A 23,601-nucleotide genomic window follows, 5' to 3' on the forward strand; every position below is an offset into this window, starting at 1 on the left:
TTGTGAGTGTGATAGTGTGTGTGTGTTTGCGGAAACCATTGTGCATGACTGTACGTAAAAGTCAATGGGAGTTTGTGTGTGTTTCTTGTGTATGTGTGTGTCGGGACCACGTTTGTGAGTATGTTAGGGCAGTTCCAACTGTTGATGGCTATGCCGGGGACCCAGTGTGAGTGCTGTGTTGTGCGTGTGATAGTGTTTGTGTGTGTGTGTGTGAGTGTGTGTTTTGCTGGGTACCATTGTGTATGTCTGTAAGAAAAATTCGTAGGATGTTTTTGTGTGTTTCTTCTGCATGTGTGTTTCGGGACCACGTTTGTGAATATGTTAAGGTAATTCCAAGTGTTGATGGCTCTGCTGGAGATCCAATGTGAGTGCTCTGTCGTGAGTGTGACTTTTGTGTGTGTGTGTGTGTGTGTTTGCAGGAAACCATTGTGTATGCCTGCAAGAAAAAGTCGATGGGTGTTTGTGTGTGTTATTTGTATATGTGTGTGTCAGGACCATGTTTGTGATTAGGTTAAAGCAGTTCCAAGTGTTGACGGCTGTGTTGGAGACCCAGTGTGAGTGCTGTGTTGTGAGTGTGATAGTGTGTGTGTGTGTGTTTGCGGAAACCATTGTGCATGACTGTACGTAAAAGATAGTGTGAGTGTGATAGTGTGTGTGTGTGTGTGTTTTCAGGAAACCATTGTGTATGCCTGCAAGAAAAAGTCGATGGGTGTTTGTGTGTGTTATTTGTATATGTGTGTGTCAGGACCATGTTTGTGATTATGTTAAAGCAGTTCCAAGTGTTGACGGCTGTGTTGGAGACCCAATGTGAGTGCTGTGTTGTGAGTGTGATAGTGTGTGTGTGTGTGTTTGCGGAAACCATTGTGCATGACTGTACGTAAAAGTCAATGGGAGTTTGTGTGTGTTTCTTGTGTATGTGTGTGTCGGGACCACGTTTGTGAGTATGTTAGGGCAGTTCCAACTGTTGATGGCTATGCCGGGGAACCAGTGTGAGTGCTGTGTTGTGCGTGTGATAGTGTTTGTGTGTGTGTGTGTGAGTGTGTGTTCTGCTGGATACCATTGTGTATGTCTGTAAGAAAAAGTCGTAGGGTGTTTTTGTGTGTTTCTTCTGCATGTGTGTTTCGGGACGACGTTTGTGAATATGTTAAGGTAATTCCAAGTGTTCATGGCTCTGCTGGAGATCCAATGTGAGTGCTCTGTCGTGAGTGTGACTTTTGTGTGTGTGTGTGTGTGTGTGTGTTTGCAGGAAATCATTGTGTATGCCTGCAAGAAAAAGTCGATGGGTGTTTGTGTGTGTTATTTGTATATGTGTGTGTCAGGACCATGTTTGTGATTATGTTAAAGCAGTTCCAAGTGTTGACGGCTGTGTTGGAGACCCAGTGTGAGTGCTGTGTTGTGAGTGTGATAGTGTGTGTGTGTCTGTGTGTGTTTCAGAACCCCCTGTGTACGCCTGTAAGAAAAACTCAATGGGTGTTTGTGTGTGTTTCTTGTGTATGTGTGTGTCGGGACCACGTATGTGAGTATGTTGTGGCAGTTCCAAGTGCCAGTGTGAATGCTGTGTTGTGAGTGTGGCAGTGTGTGTTTCTGTGTGTGTTTGTGTTGGCGGGAAAACATTGTGTATGCCTGTAAGAATAAGTCGATGGATATTTGTGTGAGTTTCATGTGTATGTGTGTGTCGCAACCACATTTGTCAATATTTTAGGACAGTTCCAAGTGTTGATGGTTCTGTTGGATACCCATTGTGAGTGCTGTGTTGTAAGTGTGACTGTGTGTGTGTGTGTTCGCGGGAAACCGTTGTGTATGCCTGTAAGAAAAAGTCGATGGGTGTTTGTGTGTGTTTCTTGTGTATGTTTGTGTCGGTAAAACGTTTGTGAGTATGTTAGGGCAGTTCCAAGTGTTGATGGTTCTGCCGAGGCCCAGTGTGCGTACTGTGCTGTTAGTGTGACAGTGTGTGTGTGTGTGTGTGTGTGTGTGTGTGTTTGGGGAAACCCCACTCTGTCTGCCTGTAACAAAAAGTTGATGGGTGTTTGTGTGTGTTTCTTGTGTATGTGTGTGTCAGGACCACGTTTGTGTGTATGTTAGGGCAAATTCAAGTGCCAGTGTGAATGCTGTGTTGTGAGTGTGATAGTGTGTGTGTGTTTGCGGAAACCATTGTGCATGACTGTACGTAAAAGTCAATGGGAGTTTGTGTGTGTTTCTTGTGTATGTGTGTGTCGGGACCACGTTTGTGAGTATGTTAGGGCAGTTCCAACTGTTGATGGCTATGCCGGGGACCCAGTGTGAGTGCTGTGTTGTGCGTGTGATAGTGTTTGTGTGTGTGTGTGTGAGTGTGTGTTTTGCTGGGTACCATTGTGTATGTCTGTAAGAAAAATTCGTAGGATGTTTTTGTGTGTTTCTTCTGCATGTGTGTTTCGGGACCACGTTTGTGAATATGTTAAGGTAATTCCAAGTGTTGATGGCTCTGCTGGAGATCCAATGTGAGTGCTCTGTCGTGAGTGTGACTTTTGTGTGTGTGTGTGTGTGTGTTTGCAGGAAACCATTGTGTATGCCTGCAAGAAAAAGTCGATGGGTGTTTGTGTGTGTTATTTGTATATGTGTGTGTCAGGACCATGTTTGTGATTAGGTTAAAGCAGTTCCAAGTGTTGACGGCTGTGTTGGAGACCCAGTGTGAGTGCTGTGTTGTGAGTGTGATAGTGTGTGTGTGTGTGTGTTTGCGGAAACCATTGTGCATGACTGTACGTAAAAGATAGTGTGAGTGTGATAGTGTGTGTGTGTGTGTTTTCAGGAAACCATTGTGTATGCCTGCAAGAAAAAGTCGATGGGTGTTTGTGTGTGTTATTTGTATATGTGTGTGTCAGGACCATGTTTGTGATTATGTTAAAGCAGTTCCAAGTGTTGACGGCTGTGTTGGAGACCCAATGTGAGTGCTGTGTTGTGAGTGTGATAGTGTGTGTGTGTGTGTGTTTGCGGAAACCATTGTGCATGACTGTACGTAAAAGTCAATGGGAGTTTGTGTGTGTTTCTTGTGTATGTGTGTGTCGGGACCACGTTTGTGAGTATGTTAGGGCATTTCCAACTGTTGATGGCTATGCCGGGGACCCAGTGTGAGTGCTGTGTTGTGCGTGTGATAGTGTTTGTGTGTGTGTGTGTGAGTGTGTGTTTTGCTGGATACCATTGTGTATGTCTGTAAGAAAAAGTCGTAGGGTGTTTTTGTGTGTTTCTTCTGCATGTGTGTTTCGGGACGACGTTTGTGAATATGTTAAGGTAATTCCAAGTGTTGATGGCTCTGCTGGAGATCCAATGTGAGTGCTCTGTCGTGAGTGTGACTTTTGTGTGTGTGTGTGTGTGTGTGTGTGTTTGCAGGAAACCATTGTGTATGCCTGCAAGAAAAAGTCGATGGGTGTTTGTGTGTGTTATTTGTATATGTGTGTGTCAGGACCATGTTTGTGATTATGTTAAAGCAGTTCCAAGTGTTGACGGCTGTGTTGGAGACCCAGTGTCAGTGCTGTGTTGTGAGTGTGATAGTGTGTGTGTGTCTGTGTGTGTTTCAGAACCCCCTGTGTACGCCTGTAAGAAAAACTCAATGGGTGTTTGTGTGTGTTTCTTGTGTATGTGTGTGTCGGGACCACGTATGTGAGTATGTTGTGGCAGTTCCAAGTGCCAGTGTGAATGCTGTGTTGTGAGTGTGGCAGTGTGTGTTTCTGTGTGTGTTTGTGTTGGCGGGAAAACATTGTGTATGCCTGTAAGAATAAGTCGATGGATGTTTGTGTGAGTTTCATGTGTATGTGTGTGTCGCAACCACATTTGTCAATATTTTAGGACAGTTCCAAGTGTTGATGGTTCTGTTGGATACCCATTGTGAGTGCTGTGTTGTAAGTGTGACTGTGTGTGTGTGTGTTCGCGGGAAACCGTTGTGTATGCCTGTAAGAAAAAGTCGATGGGTGTTTGTGTGTGTTTCTTGTGTATGTGTGTGTCGGTAAAACGTGTGTGAGTATGTTAGGGCAGTTCCAAGTGTTGATGGTTCTGCCGAGGCCCAGTGTGCGTACTGTGCTGTTAGTGTGACAGTGTGTGTGTGTGTGTGTGTGTGTGTTTGGGGAAACCCCACTCTGTCTGCCTGTAACAAAAAGTTGATGGGTGTTTGTGTGTGTTTCTTGTGTATGTGTGTGTCGGGACCACGTTTGTGTGTATGTTAGGGCAGATTCAAGTGCCAGTGTGAATGCTGTGTTGTGAGTGTGATAGTGTGTGTGTGTTTGCGGAAACCATTGTGCATGACTGTACGTAAAAGTCAATGGGAGTTTGTGTGTGTTTCTTGTGTATGTGTGTGTCGGGACCACGTTTGTGAGTATGTTAGGGCAGTTCCAACTGTTGATGGCTATGCCGGGGACCCAGTGTGAGTGCTGTGTTGTGCGTGTGATAGTGTTTGTGTGTGTGTGTGTGAGTGTGTGTTTTGCTGGGTACCATTGTGTATGTCTGTAAGAAAAATTCGTAGGATGTTTTTGTGTGTTTCTTCTGCATGTGTGTTTCGGGACCACGTTTGTGAATATGTTAAGGTAATTCCAAGTGTTGATGGCTCTGCTGGAGATCCAATGTGAGTGCTCTGTCGTGAGTGTGACTTTTGTGTGTGTGTGTGTGTGTGTTTGCAGGAAACCATTGTGTATGCCTGCAAGAAAAAGTCGATGGGTGTTTGTGTGTGTTATTTGTATATGTGTGTGTCAGGACCATGTTTGTGATTAGGTTAAAGCAGTTCCAAGTGTTGACGGCTGTGTTGGAGACCCAGTGTGAGTGCTGTGTTGTGAGTGTGATAGTGTGTGTGTGTGTGTTTGCGGAAACCATTGTGCATGACTGTACGTAAAAGATAGTGTGAGTGTGATAGTGTGTGTGTGTGTGTGTGTTTTCAGGAAACCATTGTGTATGCCTGCAAGAAAAAGTCGATGGGTGTTTGTGTGTGTTATTTGTATATGTGTGTGTCAGGACCATGTTTGTGATTATGTTAAAGCAGTTCCAAGTGTTGACGGCTGTGTTGGAGACCCAATGTGAGTGCTGTGTTGTGAGTGTGATAGTGTGTGTGTGTGTGTGTTTGCGGAAACCATTGTGCATGACTGTACGTAAAAGTCAATGGGAGTTTGTGTGTGTTTCTTGTGTATGTGTGTGTCGGGACCACGTTTGTGAGTATGTTAGGGCAGTTCCAACTGTTGATGGCTATGCCGGGGAACCAGTGTGAGTGCTGTGTTGTGCGTGTGATAGTGTTTGTGTGTGTGTGTGTGAGTGTGTGTTTTGCTGGATACCATTGTGTATGTCTCTAAGAAAAAGTTGTAGGGTGTTTTTGTGTGTTTCTTCTGCATGTGTGTTTCGGGACGACGTTTGTGAATATGTTAAGGTAATTCCAAGTGTTCATGGCTCTGCTGGAGATCCAATGTGAGTGCTCTGTCGTGAGTGTGACTTTTGTGTGTGTGTGTGTGTGTGTGTGTTTGCAGGAAATCATTGTGTATGCCTGCAAGAAAAAGTCGATGGGTGTTTGTGTGTGTTATTTGTATATGTGTGTGTCAGGACCATGTTTGTGATTATGTTAAAGCAGTTCCAAGTGTTGACGGCTGTGTTGGAGACCCAGTGTCAGTGCTGTGTTGTGAGTGTGATAGTGTGTGTGTGTCTGTGTGTGTTTCAGAACCCCCTGTGTACGCCTGTAAGAAAAACTCAATGGGTGTTTGTGTGTGTTTCTTGTGTATGTGTGTGTCGGGACCACGTATGTGAGTATGTTGTGGCAGTTCCAAGTGCCAGTGTGAATGCTGTGTTGTGAGTGTGGCAGTGTGTGTTTCTGTGTGTGTTTGTGTTGGCGGGAAAACATTGTGTATGCCTGTAAGAATAAGTCGATGGATGTTTGTGTGAGTTTCATGTGTATGTGTGTGTCGCAACCACATTTGTCAATATTTTAGGACAGTTCCAAGTGTTGATGGTTCTGTTGGATACCCATTGTGAGTGCTGTGTTGTAAGTGTGACTGTGTGTGTGTGTGTTCGCGGGAAACCGTTGTGTATGCCTGTAAGAAAAAGTCGATGGGTGTTTGTGTGTGTTTCTTGTGTATGTTTGTGTCGGTAAAACGTTTGTGAGTATGTTAGGGCAGTTCCAAGTGTTGATGGTTCTGCCGAGGCCCAGTGTGCGTACTGTGCTGTTAGTGTGACAGTGTGTGTGTGTGTGTGTGTGTGTTTGGGGAAACCCCACTCTGTCTGCCTGTAACAAAAAGTTGATGGGTGTTTGTGTGTGTTTCTTGTGTATGTGTGTGTCGGGACCACGTTTGTGTGTATGTTAGGGCAGATTCAAGTGCCAGTGTGAATGCTGTGTTGTGAGTGTGATAGTGTGTGTGTGTTTGCGGAAACCATTGTGCATGACTGTACGTAAAAGTCAATGGGAGTTTGTGTGTGTTTCTTGTGTATGTGTGTGTCGGGACCACGTTTGTGAGTATGTTAGGGCAGTTCCAACTGTTGATGGCTATGCCGGGGACCCAGTGTGAGTGCTGTGTTGTGCGTGTGATAGTGTTTGTGTGTGTGTGTGTGAGTGTGTGTTTTGCTGGGTACCATTGTGTATGTCTGTAAGAAAAATTCGTAGGATGTTTTTGTGTGTTTCTTCTGCATGTGTGTTTCGGGACCACGTTTGTGAATATGTTAAGGTAATTCCAAGTGTTGATGGCTCTGCTGGAGATCCAATGTGAGTGCTCTGTCGTGAGTGTGACTTTTGTGTGTGTGTGTGTGTGTGTTTGCAGGAAACCATTGTGTATGCCTGCAAGAAAAAGTCGATGGGTGTTTGTGTGTGTTATTTGTATATGTGTGTGTCAGGACCATGTTTGTGATTAGGTTAAAGCAGTTCCAAGTGTTGACGGCTGTGTTGGAGACCCAGTGTGAGTGCTGTGTTGTGAGTGTGATAGTGTGTGTGTGTGTGTTTGCGGAAACCATTGTGCATGACTGTACGTAAAAGATAGTGTGAGTGTGATAGTGTGTGTGTGTGTGTGTGTTTTCAGGAAACCATTGTGTATGCCTGCAAGAAAAAGTCGATGGGTGTTTGTGTGTGTTATTTGTATATGTGTGTGTCAGGACCATGTTTGTGATTATGTTAAAGCAGTTCCAAGTGTTGACGGCTGTGTTGGAGACCCAATGTGAGTGCTGTGTTGTGAGTGTGATAGTGTGTGTGTGTGTGTGTTTGCGGAAACCATTGTGCATGACTGTACGTAAAAGTCAATGGGAGTTTGTGTGTGTTTCTTGTGTATGTGTGTGTCGGGACCACGTTTGTGAGTATGTTAGGGCAGTTCCAACTGTTGATGGCTATGCCGGGGAACCAGTGTGAGTGCTGTGTTGTGCGTGTGATAGTGTTTGTGTGTGTGTGTGTGAGTGTGTGTTCTGCTGGATACCATTGTGTATGTCTCTAAGAAAAAGTCGTAGGGTGTTTTTGTGTGTTTCTTCTGCATGTGTGTTTCGGGACGACGTTTGTGAATATGTTAAGGTAATTCCAAGTGTTCATGGCTCTGCTGGAGATCCAATGTGAGTGCTCTGTCGTGAGTGTGACTTTTGTGTGTGTGTGTGTGTGTGTGTGTTTGCAGGAAATCATTGTGTATGCCTGCAAGAAAAAGTCGATGGGTGTTTGTGTGTGTTATTTGTATATGTGTGTGTCAGGACCATGTTTGTGATTATGTTAAAGCAGTTCCAAGTGTTGACGGCTGTGTTGGAGACCCAGTGTCAGTGCTGTGTTGTGAGTGTGATAGTGTGTGTGTGTCTGTGTGTGTTTCAGAACCCCCTGTGTACGCCTGTAAGAAAAACTCAATGGGTGTTTGTGTGTGTTTCTTGTGTATGTGTGTGTCGGGACCACGTATGTGAGTATGTTGTGGCAGTTCCAAGTGCCAGTGTGAATGCTGTGTTGTGAGTGTGGCAGTGTGTGTTTCTGTGTGTGTTTGTGTTGGCGGGAAAACATTGTGTATGCCTGTAAGAATAAGTCGATGGATGTTTGTGTGAGTTTCATGTGTATGTGTGTGTCGCAACCACATTTGTCAATATTTTAGGACAGTTCCAAGTGTTGATGGTTCTGTTGGATACCCATTGTGAGTGCTGTGTTGTAAGTGTGACTGTGTGTGTGTGTGTTCGCGGGAAACCGTTGTGTATGCCTGTAAGAAAAAGTCGATGGGTGTTTGTGTGTGTTTCTTGTGTATGTTTGTGTCGGTAAAACGTTTGTGAGTATGTTAGGGCAGTTCCAAGTGTTGATGGTTCTGCCGAGGCCCAGTGTGCGTACTGTGCTGTTAGTGTGACAGTGTGTGTGTGTGTGTGAGTGTGTGTGTGTGTGTGTGTTTGGGGAAACCCCACTCTGTCTGCCTGTAACAAAAAGTTGATGGGTGTTTGTGTGTGTTTCTTGTGTATGTGTGTGTCGGGACCACGTTTGTGTGTATGTTAGGGCAGATTCAAGTGCCAGTGTGAATGCTGTGTTGTGAGTGTGATAGTGTGTGTGTGTTTGCGGAAACCATTGTGCATGACTGTACGTAAAAGTCAATGGGAGTTTGTGTGTGTTTCTTGTGTATGTGTGTGTCGGGACCACGTTTGTGAGTATGTTAGGGCAGTTCCAACTGTTGATGGCTATGCCGGGGACCCAGTGTGAGTGCTGTGTTGTGCGTGTGATAGTGTTTGTGTGTGTGTGTGTGAGTGTGTGTTTTGCTGGGTACCATTGTGTATGTCTGTAAGAAAAATTCGTAGGATGTTTTTGTGTGTTTCTTCTGCATGTGTGTTTCGGGACCACGTTTGTGAATATGTTAAGGTAATTCCAAGTGTTGATGGCTCTGCTGGAGATCCAATGTGAGTGCTCTGTCGTGAGTGTGACTTTTGTGTGTGTGTGTGTGTGTGTTTGCAGGAAACCATTGTGTATGCCTGCAAGAAAAAGTCGATGGGTGTTTGTGTGTGTTATTTGTATATGTGTGTGTCAGGACCATGTTTGTGATTAGGTTAAAGTAGTTCCAAGTGTTGACGGCTGTGTTGGAGACCCAGTGTGAGTGCTGTGTTGTGAGTGTGATAGTGTGTGTGTGTGTGTTTGCGGAAACCATTGTGCATGACTGTACGTAAAAGATAGTGTGAGTGTGATAGTGTGTGTGTGTGTGTGTTTTCAGGAAACCATTGTGTATGCCTGCAAGAAAAAGTCGATGGGTGTTTGTGTGTGTTATTTGTATATGTGTGTGTCAGGACCATGTTTGTGATTATGTTAAAGCAGTTCCAAGTGTTGACGGCTGTGTTGGAGACCCAATGTGAGTGCTGTGTTGTGAGTGTGATAGTGTGTGTGTGTGTGTTTGCGGAAACCATTGTGCATGACTGTACGTAAAAGTCAATGGGAGTTTGTGTGTGTTTCTTGTGTATGTGTGTGTCGGGACCACGTTTGTGAGTATGTTAGGGCAGTTCCAACTGTTGATGGCTATGCCGGGGACCCAGTGTGAGTGCTGTGTTGTGCGTGTGATAGTGTTTGTGTGTGTGTGTGTGAGTGTGTGTTCTGCTGGATACCATTGTGTATGTCTGTAAGAAAAAGTCGTAGGGTGTTTTTGTGTGTTTCTTCTGCATGTGTGTTTCGGGACGACGTTTGTGAATATGTTAAGGTAATTCCAAGTGTTCATGGCTCTGCTGGAGATCCAATGTGAGTGCTCTGTCGTGAGTGTGACTTTTGTGTGTGTGTGTGTGTGTGTGTGTTTGCAGGAAATCATTGTGTATGCCTGCAAGAAAAAGTCGATGGGTGTTTGTGTGTGTTATTTGTATATGTGTGTGTCAGGACCATGTTTGTGATTATGTTAAAGCAGTTCCAAGTGTTGACGGCTGTGTTGGAGACCCAGTGTCAGTGCTGTGTTGTGAGTGTGATAGTGTGTGTGTGTCTGTGTGTGTTTCAGAACCCCCTGTGTACGCCTGTAAGAAAAACTCAATGGGTGTTTGTGTGTGTTTCTTGTGTATGTGTGTGTCGGGACCACGTATGTGAGTATGTTGTGGCAGTTCCAAGTGCCAGTGTGAATGCTGTGTTGTGAGTGTGGCAGTGTGTGTTTCTGTGTGTGTTTGTGTTGGCGGGAAAACATTGTGTATGCCTGTAAGAATAAGTCGATGGATATTTGTGTGAGTTTCATGTGTATGTGTGTGTCGCAACCACATTTGTCAATATTTTAGGACAGTTCCAAGTGTTGATGGTTCTGTTGGATACCCATTGTGAGTGCTGTGTTGTAAGTGTGACTGTGTGTGTGTGTGTTCGCGGGAAACCGTTGTGTATGCCTGTAAGAAAAAGTCGATGGGTGTTTGTGTGTGTTTCTTGTGTATGTTTGTGTCGGTAAAACGTTTGTGAGTATGTTAGGGCAGTTCCAAGTGTTGATGGTTCTGCCGAGGCCCAGTGTGCGTACTGTGCTGTTAGTGTGACAGTGTGTGTGTGTGTGTGTGTTTGTGTGTGTGTTTGGGGGAACCCCACTCTGTCTGCCTGTAACAAAAAGTTGATGGGTGTTTGTGTGTGTTTCTTGTGTATGTGTGTGTCAGGACCACGTTTGTGTGTATGTTAGGGCAGATTCAAGTGCCAGTGTGAATGCTGTGTTGTGAGTGTGATAGTGTGTGTGTGTTTGCGGAAACCATTGTGCATGACTGTACGTAAAAGTCAATGGGAGTTTGTGTGTGTTTCTTGTGTATGTGTGTGTCGGGACCACGTTTGTGAGTATGTTAGGGCAGTTCCAACTGTTGATGGTTATGCCGGGGACCCAGTGTGAGTGCTGTGTTGTGCGTGTGATAGTGTTTGTGTGTGTGTGTGTGAGTGTGTGTTTTGCTGGGTACCATTGTGTATGTCTGTAAGAAAAATTCGTAGGATGTTTTTGTGTGTTTCTTCTGCATGTGTGTTTCGGGACCACGTTTGTGAATATGTTAAGGTAATTCCAAGTGTTGATGGCTCTGCTGGAGATCCAATGTGAGTGCTCTGTCGTGAGTGTGACTTTTGTGTGTGTGTGTGTGTGTGTGTTTGCAGGAAACCATTGTGTATGCCTGCAAGAAAAAGTCGATGGGTGTTTGTGTGTGTTATTTGTATATGTGTGTGTCAGGACCATGTTTGTGATTAGGTTAAAGCAGTTCCAAGTGTTGACGGCTGTGTTGGAGACCCAGTGTGAGTGCTGTGTTGTGAGTGTGATAGTGTGTGTGTGTGTGTGTTTGCGGAAACCATTGTGCATGACTGTACGTAAAAGATAGTGTGAGTGTGATAGTGTGTGTGTGTGTGTTTTCAGGAAACCATTGTGTATGCCTGCAAGAAAAAGTCGATGGGTGTTTGTGTGTGTTATTTGTATATGTGTGTGTCAGGACCATGTTTGTGATTATGTTAAAGCAGTTCCAAGTGTTGACGGCTGTGTTGGAGACCCAATGTGAGTGCTGTGTTGTGAGTGTGATAGTGTGTGTGTGTGTGTGTTTGCGGAAACCATTGTGCATGACTGTACGTAAAAGTCAATGGGAGTTTGTGTGTGTTTCTTGTGTATGTGTGTGTCGGGACCACGTTTGTGAGTATGTTAGGGCATTTCCAACTGTTGATGGCTATGCCGGGGACCCAGTGTGAGTGCTGTGTTGTGCGTGTGATAGTGTTTGTGTGTGTGTGTGTGAGTGTGTGTTTTGCTGGGTACCATTGTGTATGTCTGTAAGAAAAAGTCGTAGGGTGTTTTTGTGTGTTTCTTCTGCATGTGTGTTTCGGGACGACGTTTGTGAATATGTTAAGGTAATTCCAAGTGTTGATGGCTCTGCTGGAGATCCAATGTGAGTGCTCTGTCGTGAGTGTGACTTTTGTGTGTGTGTGTGTGTGTGTTTGCAGGAAACCATTGTGTATGCCTGCAAGAAAAAGTCGATGGGTGTTTGTGTGTGTTATTTGTATATGTGTGTGTCAGGACCATGTTTGTGATTAGGTTAAAGCAGTTCCAAGTGTTGACGGCTGTGTTGGAGACCCAGTGTGAGTGCTGTGTTGTGAGTGTGATAGTGTGTGTGTGTGTGTTTGCGGAAACCATTGTGCATGACTGTACGTAAAAGATAGTGTGAGTGTGATAGTGTGTGTGTGTGTGTGTGTTTTCAGGAAACCATTGTGTATGCCTGCAAGAAAAAGTCGATGGGTGTTTGTGTGTGTTATTTGTATATGTGTGTGTCAGGACCATGTTTGTGATTATGTTAAAGCAGTTCCAAGTGTTGACGGCTGTGTTGGAGACCCAATGTGAGTGCTGTGTTGTGAGTGTGATAGTGTGTGTGTGTGTGTGTTTGCGGAAACCATTGTGCATGACTGTACGTAAAAGTCAATGGGAGTTTGTGTGTGTTTCTTGTGTATGTGTGTGTCAGGACCACGTTTGTGAGTATGTTAGGGCAGTTCCAACTGTTGATGGCTATGCCGGGGAACCAGTGTGAGTGCTGTGTTGTGCGTGTGATAGTGTTTGTGTGTGTGTGTGTGAGTGTGTGTTCTGCTGGATACCATTGTGTATGTCTCTAAGAAAAAGTCGTAGGGTGTTTTTGTGTGTTTCTTCTGCATGTGTGTTTCGGGACGACGTTTGTGAATATGTTAAGGTAATTCCAAGTGTTCATGGCTCTGCTGGAGATCCAATGTGAGTGCTCTGTCGTGAGTGTGACTTTTGTGTGTGTGTGTGTGTGTGTGTGTTTGCAGGAAATCATTGTGTATGCCTGCAAGAAAAAGTCGATGGGTGTTTGTGTGTGTTATTTGTATATGTGTGTGTCAGGACCATGTTTGTGATTATGTTAAAGCAGTTCCAAGTGTTGACGGCTGTGTTGGAGACCCAGTGTCAGTGCTGTGTTGTGAGTGTGATAGTGTGTGTGTGTCTGTGTGTGTTTCAGAACCCCCTGTGTACGCCTGTAAGAAAAACTCAATGGGTGTTTGTGTGTGTTTCTTGTGTATGTGTGTGTCGGGACCACGTATGTGAGTATGTTGTGGCAGTTCCAAGTGCCAGTGTGAATGCTGTGTTGTGAGTGTGGCAGTGTGTGTTTCTGTGTGTGTTTGTGTTGGCGGGAAAACATTGTGTATGCCTGTAAGAATAAGTCGATGGATGTTTGTGTGAGTTTCATGTGTATGTGTGTGTCGCAACCACATTTGTCAATATTTTAGGACAGTTCCAAGTGTTGATGGTTCTGTTGGATACCCATTGTGAGTGCTGTGTTGTAAGTGTGACTGTGTGTGTGTGTGTTCGCGGGAAACCGTTGTGTATGCCTGTAAGAAAAAGTCGATGGGTGTTTGTGTGTGTTTCTTGTGTATGTTTGTGTCGGTAAAACGTTTGTGAGTATGTTAGGGCAGTTCCAAGTGTTGATGGTTCTGCCGAGGCCCAGTGTGCGTACTGTGCTGTTAGTGTGACAGTGTGTGTGTGTGTGTGAGTGTGTGTGTGTGTGTGTGTTTGGGGAAACCCCACTCTGTCTGCCTGTAACAAAAAGTTGATGGGTGTTTGTGTGTGTTTCTTGTGTATGTGTGTGTCGGGACCACGTTTGTGTGTATGTTAGGGCAGATTCAAGTGCCAGTGTGAATGCTGTGTTGTGAGTGTGATAGTGTGTGTGTGTTTGCGGAAACCATTGTGCATGACTGTACGTAAAAGTCAATGGGAGTTTGTGTGTGTTTCTTGTGTATGTGTGTGTCGGGACCACGTTTGTGAGTATGTTAGGGCAGTTCCAACTGTTGATGGCTATGCTGGGGACCCAGTGTGAGTGCTGTGTTGTGCGTGTGATAGTGTTTGTGTGTGTGTGTGTGAGTGTGTGTTTTGCTGGGTACCATTGTGTATGTCTGTAAGAAAAATTCGTAGGATGTTTTTGTGTGTTTCTTCTGCATGTGTGTTTCGGGACCACGTTTGTGAATATGTTAAGGTAATTCCAAGTGTTGATGGCTCTGCTGGAGATCCAATGTGAGTGCTCTGTCGTGAGTGTGACTTTTGTGTGTGTGTGTGTGTGTGTTTGCAGGAAACCATTGTGTATGCCTGCAAGAAAAAGTCGATGGGTGTTTGTGTGTGTTATTTGTATATGTGTGTGTCAGGACCATGTTTGTGATTAGGTTAAAGTAGTTCCAAGTGTTGACGGCTGTGTTGGAGACCCAGTGTGAGTGCTGTGTTGTGAGTGTGATAGTGTGTGTGTGTGTGTTTGCGGAAACCATTGTGCATGACTGTACGTAAAAGATAGTGTGAGTGTGATAGTGTGTGTGTGTGTGTGTTTTCAGGAAACCATTGTGTATGCCTGCAAGAAAAAGTCGATGGGTGTTTGTGTGTGTTATTTGTATATGTGTGTGTCAGGACCATGTTTGTGATTATGTTAAAGCAGTTCCAAGTGTTGACGGCTGTGTTGGAGACCCAATGTGAGTGCTGTGTTGTGAGTGTGATAGTGTGTGTGTGTGTGTTTGCGGAAACCATTGTGCATGACTGTACGTAAAAGTCAATGGGAGTTTGTGTGTGTTTCTTGTGTATGTGTGTGTCGGGACCACGTTTGTGAGTATGTTAGGGCAGTTCCAACTGTTGATGGCTATGCCGGGGACCCAGTGTGAGTGCTGTGTTGTGCGTGTGATAGTGTTTGTGTGTGTGTGTGTGAGTGTGTGTTCTGCTGGATACCATTGTGTATGTCTGTAAGAAAAAGTCGTAGGGTGTTTTTGTGTGTTTCTTCTGCATGTGTGTTTCGGGACGACGTTTGTGAATATGTTAAGGTAATTCCAAGTGTTCATGGCTCTGCTGGAGATCCAATGTGAGTGCTCTGTCGTGAGTGTGACTTTTGTGTGTGTGTGTGTGTGTGTGTGTTTGCAGGAAATCATTGTGTATGCCTGCAAGAAAAAGTCGATGGGTGTTTGTGTGTGTTATTTGTATATGTGTGTGTCAGGACCATGTTTGTGATTATGTTAAAGCAGTTCCAAGTGTTGACGGCTGTGTTGGAGACCCAGTGTGAGTGCTGTGTTGTGAGTGTGATAGTGTGTGTGTGTCTGTGTGTGTTTCAGAACCCCCTGTGTACGCCTGTAAGAAAAACTCAATGGGTGTTTGTGTGTGTTTCTTGTGTATGTGTGTGTCGGGACCACGTATGTGAGTATGTTGTGGCAGTTCCAAGTGCCAGTGTGAATGCTGTGTTGTGAGTGTGGCAGTGTGTGTTTCTGTGTGTGTTTGTGTTGGCGGGAAAACATTGTGTATGCCTGTAAGAATAAGTCGATGGATATTTGTGTGAGTTTCATGTGTATGTGTGTGTCGCAACCACATTTGTCAATATTTTAGGACAGTTCCAAGTGTTGATGGTTCTGTTGGATACCCATTGTGAGTGCTGTGTTGTAAGTGTGACTGTGTGTGTGTGTGTTCGCGGGAAACCGTTGTGTATGCCTGTAAGAAAAAGTCGATGGGTGTTTGTGTGTGTTTCTTGTGTATGTTTGTGTCGGTAAAACGTTTGTGAGTATGTTAGGGCAGTTCCAAGTGTTGATGGTTCTGCCGAGGCCCAGTGTGCGTACTGTGCTGTTAGTGTGACAGTGTGTGTGTGTGTGTGTGTGTGTGTGTGTTTGGGGGAACCCCACTCTGTCTGCCTGTAACAAAAAGTTGATGGGTGTTTGTGTGTGTTTCTTGTGTATGTGTGTGTCAGGACCACGTTTGTGTGTATGTTAGGGCAGATTCAAGTGCCAGTGTGAATGCTGTGTTGTGAGTGTGATAGTGTGTGTGTGTTTGCGGAAACCATTGTGCATGACTGTACGTAAAAGTCAATGGGAGTTTGTGTGTGTTTCTTGTGTATGTGTGTGTCGGGACCACGTTTGTGAGTATGTTAGGGCAGTTCCAACTGTTGATGGCTATGCCGGGGACCCAGTGTGAGTGCTGTGTTGTGCGTGTGATAGTGTTTGTGTGTGTGTGTGTGAGTGTGTGTTTTGCTGGGTACCATTGTGTATGTCTGTAAGAAAAATTCGTAGGATGTTTTTGTGTGTTTCTTCTGCATGTGTGTTTCGGGACCACGTTTGTGAATATGTTAAGGTAATTCCAAGTGTTGATGGCTCTGCTGGAGATCCAATGTGAGTGCTCTGTCGTGAGTGTGACTTTTGTGTGTGTGTGTGTGTGTTTGCAGGAAACCATTGTGTATGCCTGCAAGAAAAAGTCGATGGGTGTTTGTGTGTGTTATTTGTATATGTGTGTGTCAGGACCATGTTTGTGATTAGGTTAAAGCAGTTCCAAGTGTTGACGGCTGTGTTGGAGACCCAGTGTGAGTGCTGTGTTGTGAGTGTGATAGTGTGTGTGTGTGTGTGTTTGCGGAAACCATTGTGCATGACTGTACGTAAAAGATAGTGTGAGTGTGATAGTGTGTGTGTGTGTGTTTTCAGGAAACCATTGTGTATGCCTGCAAGAAAAAGTCGATGGGTGTTTGTGTGTGTTATTTGTATATGTGTGTGTCAGGACCATGTTTGTGATTATGTTAAAGCAGTTCCAAGTGTTGACGGCTGTGTTGGAGACCCAATGTGAGTGCTGTGTTGTGAGTGTGATAGTGTGTGTGTGTGTGTGTTTGCGGAAACCATTGTGCATGACTGTACGTAAAAGTCAATGGGAGTTTGTGTGTGTTTCTTGTGTATGTGTGTGTCGGGACCACGTTTGTGAGTATGTTAGGGCAGTTCCAACTGTTGATGGCTATGCCGGGGACCCAGTGTGAGTGCTGTGTTGTGCGTGTGATAGTGTTTGTGTGTGTGTGTGTGAGTGTGTGTTTTGCTGGATACCATTGTGTATGTCTGTAAGAAAAAGTCGTAGAGTGTTTTTGTGTGTTTCTTCTGCATGTGTGTTTCGGGACGACGTTTGTGAATATGTTAAGGTAATTCCAAGTGTTGATGGCTCTGCTGGAGATCCAATGTGAGTGCTCTGTCGTGAGTGTGACTTTTGTGTGTGTGTGTGTGTGTGTGTGTGTTTGCAGGAAACCATTGTGTATGCCTGCAAGAAAAAGTCGATGGGTGTTTGTGTGTGTTATTTGTATATGTGTGTGTCAGGACCATGTTTGTGATTATGTTAAAGCAGTTCCAAGTGTTGACGGCTGTGTTGGAGACCCAGTGTGAGTGCTGTGTTGTGAGTGTGATAGTGTGTGTGTGTCTGTGTGTGTTTCAGAACCCCCTGTGTACGCCTGTAAGAAAAACTCAATGGGTGTTTGTGTGTGTTTCTTGTGTATGTGTGTGTCGGGACCACGTATGTGAGTATGTTGTGGCAGTTCCAAGTGCCAGTGTGAATGCTGTGTTGTGAGTGTGGCAGTGTGTGTTTCTGTGTGTGTTTGTGTTGGCGGGAAAACATTGTGTATGCCTGTAAGAATAAGTCGATGGATGTTTGTGTGAGTTTCATGTGTATGTGTGTGTCGCAACCACATTTGTCAATATTTTAGGACAGTTCCAAGTGTTGATGGTTCTGTTGGATACCCATTGTGAGTGCTGTGTTGTAAGTGTGACTGTGTGTGTGTGTGTTCGCGGGAAACCGTTGTGTATGCCTGTAAGAAAAAGTCGATGGGTGTTTGTGTGTGTTTCTTGTGTATGTTTGTGTCGGTAAAACGTTTGTGAGTATGTTAGGGCAGTTCCAAGTGTTGATGGTTCTGCCGAGGCCCAGTGTGCGTACTGTGCTGTTAGTGTGACAGTGTGTGTGTGTGTGTGTGTGTGTTTGGGGAAACCCCACTCTGTCTGCCTGTAACAAAAAGTTGATGGGTGTTTGTGTGTGTTTCTTGTGTATGTGTGTGTCGGGACCACGTTTGTGTGTATGTTAGGGCAGATTCAAGTGCCAGTGTGAATGCTGTGTTGTGAGTGTGATAGTGTGTGTGTGTTTGCGGAAACCATTGTGCATGACTGTACGTAAAAGTCAATGGGAGTTTGTGTGTGTTTCTTGTGTATGTGTGTGTCGGGACCACGTTTGTGAGTATGTTAGGGCAGTTCCAACTGTTGATGGCTATGCCGGGGACCCAGTGTGAGTGCTGTGTTGTGCGTGTGATAGTGTTTGTGTGTGTGTGTGTGAGTGTGTGTTTTGCTGGGTACCATTGTGTATGTCTGTAAGAAAAATTCGTAGGGTGTTTTTGTGTGTTTCTTCTGCATGTGTGTTTCGGGACCACGTTTGTGAATATGTTAAGGTAATTCCAAGTGTTGATGGCTCTGCTGGAGATCCAATGTGAGTGCTCTGTCGTGAGTGTGACTTTTGTGTGTGTGTGTGTGTGTGTTTGCAGGAAACCATTGTGTATGCCTGCAAGAAAAAGTCGATGGGTGTTTGTGTGTGTTATTTGTATATGTGTGTGTCAGGACCATGTTTGTGATTAGGTTAAAGCAGTTCCAAGTGTTGACGGCTGTGTTGGAGACCCAGTGTGAGTGCTGTGTTGTGAGTGTGATAGTGTGTGTGTGTGTGTTTGCGGAAACCATTGTGCATGACTGTACGTAAAAGATAGTGTGAGTGTGATAGTGTGTGTGTGTGTGTGTTTTCAGGAAACCATTGTGTATGCCTGCAAGAAAAAGTCGATGGGTGTTTGTGTGTGTTATTTGTATATGTGTGTGTCAGGACCATGTTTGTGATTATGTTAAAGCAGTTCCAAGTGTTGACGGCTGTGTTGGAGACCCAATGTGAGTGCTGTGTTGTGAGTGTGATAGTGTGTGTGTGTGTGTGTTTGCGGAAACCATTGTGCATGACTGTACGTAAAAGTCAATGGGAGTTTGTGTGTGTTTCTTGTGTATGTGTGTGTCGGGACCACGTTTGTGAGTATGTTAGGGCATTTCCAACTGTTGATGGCTATGCCGGGGACCCAGTGTGAGTGCTGTGTTGTGCGTGTGATAGTGTTTGTGTGTGTGTGTGTGAGTGTGTGTTTTGCTGGATACCATTGTGTATGTCTGTAAGAAAAAGTCGTAGAGTGTTTTTGTGTGTTTCTTCTGCATGTGTGTTTCGGGACGACGTTTGTGAATATGTTAAGGTAATTCCAAGTGTTGATGGCTCTGCTGGAGATCCAATGTGAGTGCTCTGTCGTGAGTGTGACTTTTGTGTGTGTGTGTGTGTGTGTGTGTGTTTGCAGGAAACCATTGTGTATGCCTGCAAGAAAAAGTCGATGGGTGTTTGTGTGTGTTATTTGTATATGTGTGTGTCAGGACCATGTTTGTGATTATGTTAAAGCAGTTCCAAGTGTTGACGGCTGTGTTGGAGACCCAGTGTGAGTGCTGTGTTGTGAGTGTGATAGTGTGTGTGTGTCTGTGTGTGTTTCAGAACCCCCTGTGTACGCCTGTAAGAAAAACTCAATGGGTGTTTGTGTGTGTTTTTTGTGTATGTGTGTGTCGGGACCACGTATGTGAGTATGTTGTGGCAGTTCCAAGTGCCAGTGTGAATGCTGTGTTGTGAGTGTGGCAGTGTGTGTTTCTGTGTGTGTTTGTGTTGGCGGGAAAACATTGTGTATGCCTGTAAGAATAAGTCGATGGATGTTTGTGTGAGTTTCATGTGTATGTGTGTGTCGCAACCACATTTGTCAATATTTTAGGACAGTTCCAAGTGTTGATGGTTCTGTTGGATACCCATTGTGAGTGCTGTGTTGTAAGTGTGACTGTGTGTGTGTGTGTTCGCGGGAAACCGTTGTGTATGCCTGTAAGAAAAAGTCGATGGGTGTTTGTGTGTGTTTCTTGTGTATGTTTGTGTCGGTAAAACGTTTGTGAGTATGTTAGGGCAGTTCCAAGTGTTGATGGTTCTGCCGAGGCCCAGTGTGCGTACTGTGCTGTTAGTGTGACAGTGTGTGTGTGTGTGTGTGTGTGTGTTTGGGGAAACCCCACTCTGTCTGCCTGTAACAAAAAGTTGATGGGTGTTTGTGTGTGTTTCTTGTGTATGTGTGTGTCGGGACCACGTTTGTGTGTATGTTAGGGCAGATTCAAGTGCCAGTGTGAATGCTGTGTTGTGAGTGTGATAGTGTGTGTGTGTTTGCGGAAACCATTGTGCATGACTGTACGTAAAAGTCAATGGGAGTTTGTGTGTGTTTCTTGTGTATGTGTGTGTCGGGACCACGTTTGTGAGTATGTTAGGGCAGTTCCAACTGTTGATGGCTATGCCGGGGACCCAGTGTGAGTGCTGTGTTGTGCGTGTGATAGTGTTTGTGTGTGTGTGTGTGAGTGTGTGTTTTGCTGGGTACCATTGTGTATGTCTGTAAGAAAAATTCGTAGGGTGTTTTTGTGTGTTTCTTCTGCATGTGTGTTTCGGGACCACGTTTGTGAATATGTTAAGGTAATTCCAAGTGTTGATGGCTCTGCTGGAGATCCAATGTGAGTGCTCTGTCGTGAGTGTGACTTTTGTGTGTGTGTGTGTGTGTGTGTTTGCAGGAAACCATTGTGTATGCCTGCAAGAAAAAGTCGATGGGTGTTTGTGTGTGTTATTTGTATATGTGTGTGTCAGGACCATGTTTGTGATTAGGTTAAAGCAGTTCCAAGTGTTGACGGCTGTGTTGGAGACCCAGTGTGAGTGCTGTGTTGTGAGTGTGATAGTGTGTGTGTGTGTGTTTGCGGAAACCATTGTGCATGACTGTACGTAAAAGATAGTGTGAGTGTGATAGTGTGTGTGTGTGTGTGTTTTCAGGAAACCATTGTGTATGCCTGCAAGAAAAAGTCGATGGGTGTTTGTGTGTGTTATTTGTATATGTGTGTGTCAGGACCATGTTTGTGATTATGTTAAAGCAGTTCCAAGTGTTGACGGCTGTGTTGGAGACCCAATGTGAGTGCTGTGTTGTGAGTGTGATAGTGTGTGTGTGTGTGTGTTTGCGGAAACCATTGTGCATGACTGTACGTAAAAGTCAATGGGAGTTTGTGTGTGTTTCTTGTGTATGTGTGTGTCGGGACCACGTTTGTGAGTATGTTAGGGCAGTTCCAACTGTTGATGGCTATGCCGGGGACCCAGTGTGAGTGCTGTGTTGTGCGTGTGATAGTGTTTGTGTGTGTGTGTGTGAGTGTGTGTTCTGCTGGATACCATTGTGTATGTCTGTAAGAAAAAGTCGTAGGGTGTTTTTGTGTGTTTCTTCTGCATGTGTGTTTCGGGACGACGTTTGTGAATATGTTAAGGTAATTCCAAGTGTTCATGGCTCTGCTGGAGATCCAATGTGAGTGCTCTGTCGTGAGTGTGACTTTTGTGTGTGTGTGTGTGTGTGTGTGTTTGCAGGAAATCATTGTGTATGCCTGCAAGAAAAAGTCGATGGGTGTTTGTGTGTGTTATTTGTATATGTGTGTGTCAGGACCATGTTTGTGATTATGTTAAAGCAGTTCCAAGTGTTGACGGCTGTGTTGGAGACCCAGTGTGAGTGCTGTGTTGTGAGTGTGATAGTGTGTGTGTGTCTGTGTGTGTTTCAGAACCCCCTGTGTACGCCTGTAAGAAAAACTCAATGGGTGTTTGTGTGTGTTTCTTGTGTATGTGTGTGTCGGGACCACGTATGTGAGTATGTTGTGGCAGTTCCAAGTGCCAGTGTGAATGCTGTGTTGTGAGTGTGGCAGTGTGTGTTTCTGTGTGTGTTTGTGTTGGCGGGAAAACATTGTGTATGCCTGTAAGAATAAGTCGATGGATATTTGTGTGAGTTTCATGTGTATGTGTGTGTCGCAACCACATTTGTCAATATTTTAGGACAGTTCCAAGTGTTGATGGTTCTGTTGGATACCCATTGTGAGTGCTGTGTTGTAAGTGTGACTGTGTGTGTGTGTGTTCGCGGGAAACCGTTGTGTATGCCTGTAAGAAAAAGTCGATGGGTGTTTGTGTGTGTTTCTTGTGTATGTTTGTGTCGGTAAAACGTTTGTGAGTATGTTAGGGCAGTTCCAAGTGTTGATGGTTCTGCCGAGGCCCAGTGTGCGTACTGTGCTGTTAGTGTGACAGTGTGTGTGTGTGTGTGTGTGTGTGTGTGTTTGGGGGAACCCCACTCTGTCTGCCTGTAACAAAAAGTTGATGGGTGTTTGTGTGTGTTTCTTGTGTATGTGTGTGTCAGGACCACGTTTGTGTGTATGTTAGGGCAGATTCAAGTGCCAGTGTGAATGCTGTGTTGTGAGTGTGATAGTGTGTGTGTGTTTGCGGAAACCATTGTGCATGACTGTACGTAAAAGTCAATGGGAGTTTGTGTGTGTTTCTTGTGTATGTGTGTGTCGGGACCACGTTTGTGAGTATGTTAGGGCAGTTCCAACTGTTGATGGCTATGCCGGGGACCCAGTGTGAGTGCTGTGTTGTGCGTGTGATAGTGTTTGTGTGTGTGTGTGTGAGTGTGTGTTTTGCTGGGTACCATTGTGTATGTCTGTAAGAAAAATTCGTAGGATGTTTTTGTGTGTTTCTTCTGCATGTGTGTTTCGGGACCACGTTTGTGAATATGTTAAGGTAATTCCAAGTGTTGATGGCTCTGCTGGAGATCCAATGTGAGTGCTCTGTCGTGAGTGTGACTTTTGTGTGTGTGTGTGTGTGTTTGCAGGAAACCATTGTGTATGCCTGCAAGAAAAAGTCGATGGGTGTTTGTGTGTGTTATTTGTATATGTGTGTGTCAGGACCATGTTTGTGATTAGGTTAAAGCAGTTCCAAGTGTTGACGGCTGTGTTGGAGACCCAGTGTGAGTGCTGTGTTGTGAGTGTGATAGTGTGTGTGTGTGTGTGTTTGCGGAAACCATTGTGCATGACTGTACGTAAAAGATAGTGTGAGTGTGATAGTGTGTGTGTGTGTGTTTTCAGGAAACCATTGTGTATGCCTGCAAGAAAAAGTCGATGGGTGTTTGTGTGTGTTATTTGTATATGTGTGTGTCAGGACCATGTTTGTGATTATGTTAAAGCAGTTCCAAGTGTTGACGGCTGTGTTGGAGACCCAATGTGAGTGCTGTGTTGTGAGTGTGATAGTGTGTGTGTGTGTGTGTTTGCGGAAACCATTGTGCATGACTGTACGTAAAAGTCAATGGGAGTTTGTGTGTGTTTCTTGTGTATGTGTGTGTCGGGACCACGTTTGTGAGTATGTTAGGGCAGTTCCAACTGTTGATGGCTATGCCGGGGACCCAGTGTGAGTGCTGTGTTGTGCGTGTGATAGTGTTTGTGTGTGTGTGTGTGAGTGTGTGTTTTGCTGGATACCATTGTGTATGTCTGTAAGAAAAAGTCGTAGAGTGTTTTTGTGTGTTTCTTCTGCATGTGTGTTTCGGGACGACGTTTGTGAATATGTTAAGGTAATTCCAAGTGTTGATGGCTCTGCTGGAGATCCAATGTGAGTGCTCTGTCGTGAGTGTGACTTTTGTGTGTGTGTGTGTGTGTGTGTGTGTTTGCAGGAAACCATTGTGTATGCCTGCAAGAAAAAGTCGATGGGTGTTTGTGTGTGTTATTTGTATATGTGTGTGTCAGGACCATGTTTGTGATTATGTTAAAGCAGTTCCAAGTGTTGACGGCTGTGTTGGAGACCCAGTGTGAGTGCTGTGTTGTGAGTGTGATAGTGTGTGTGTGTCTGTGTGTGTTTCAGAACCCCCTGTGTACGCCTGTAAGAAAAACTCAATGGGTGTTTGTGTGTGTTTCTTGTGTATGTGTGTGTCGGGACCACGTATGTGAGTATGTTGTGGCAGTTCCAAGTGCCAGTGTGAATGCTGTGTTGTGAGTGTGGCAGTGTGTGTTTCTGTGTGTGTTTGTGTTGGCGGGAAAACATTGTGTATGCCTGTAAGAATAAG

The sequence above is a fragment of the Ursus arctos genome, chromosome Y (genome assembly GCF_023065955.2).
Source record: "Ursus arctos isolate Adak ecotype North America chromosome Y, UrsArc2.0, whole genome shotgun sequence".
NCBI classification, from domain to species: domain Eukaryota; kingdom Metazoa; phylum Chordata; class Mammalia; order Carnivora; family Ursidae; genus Ursus; species Ursus arctos.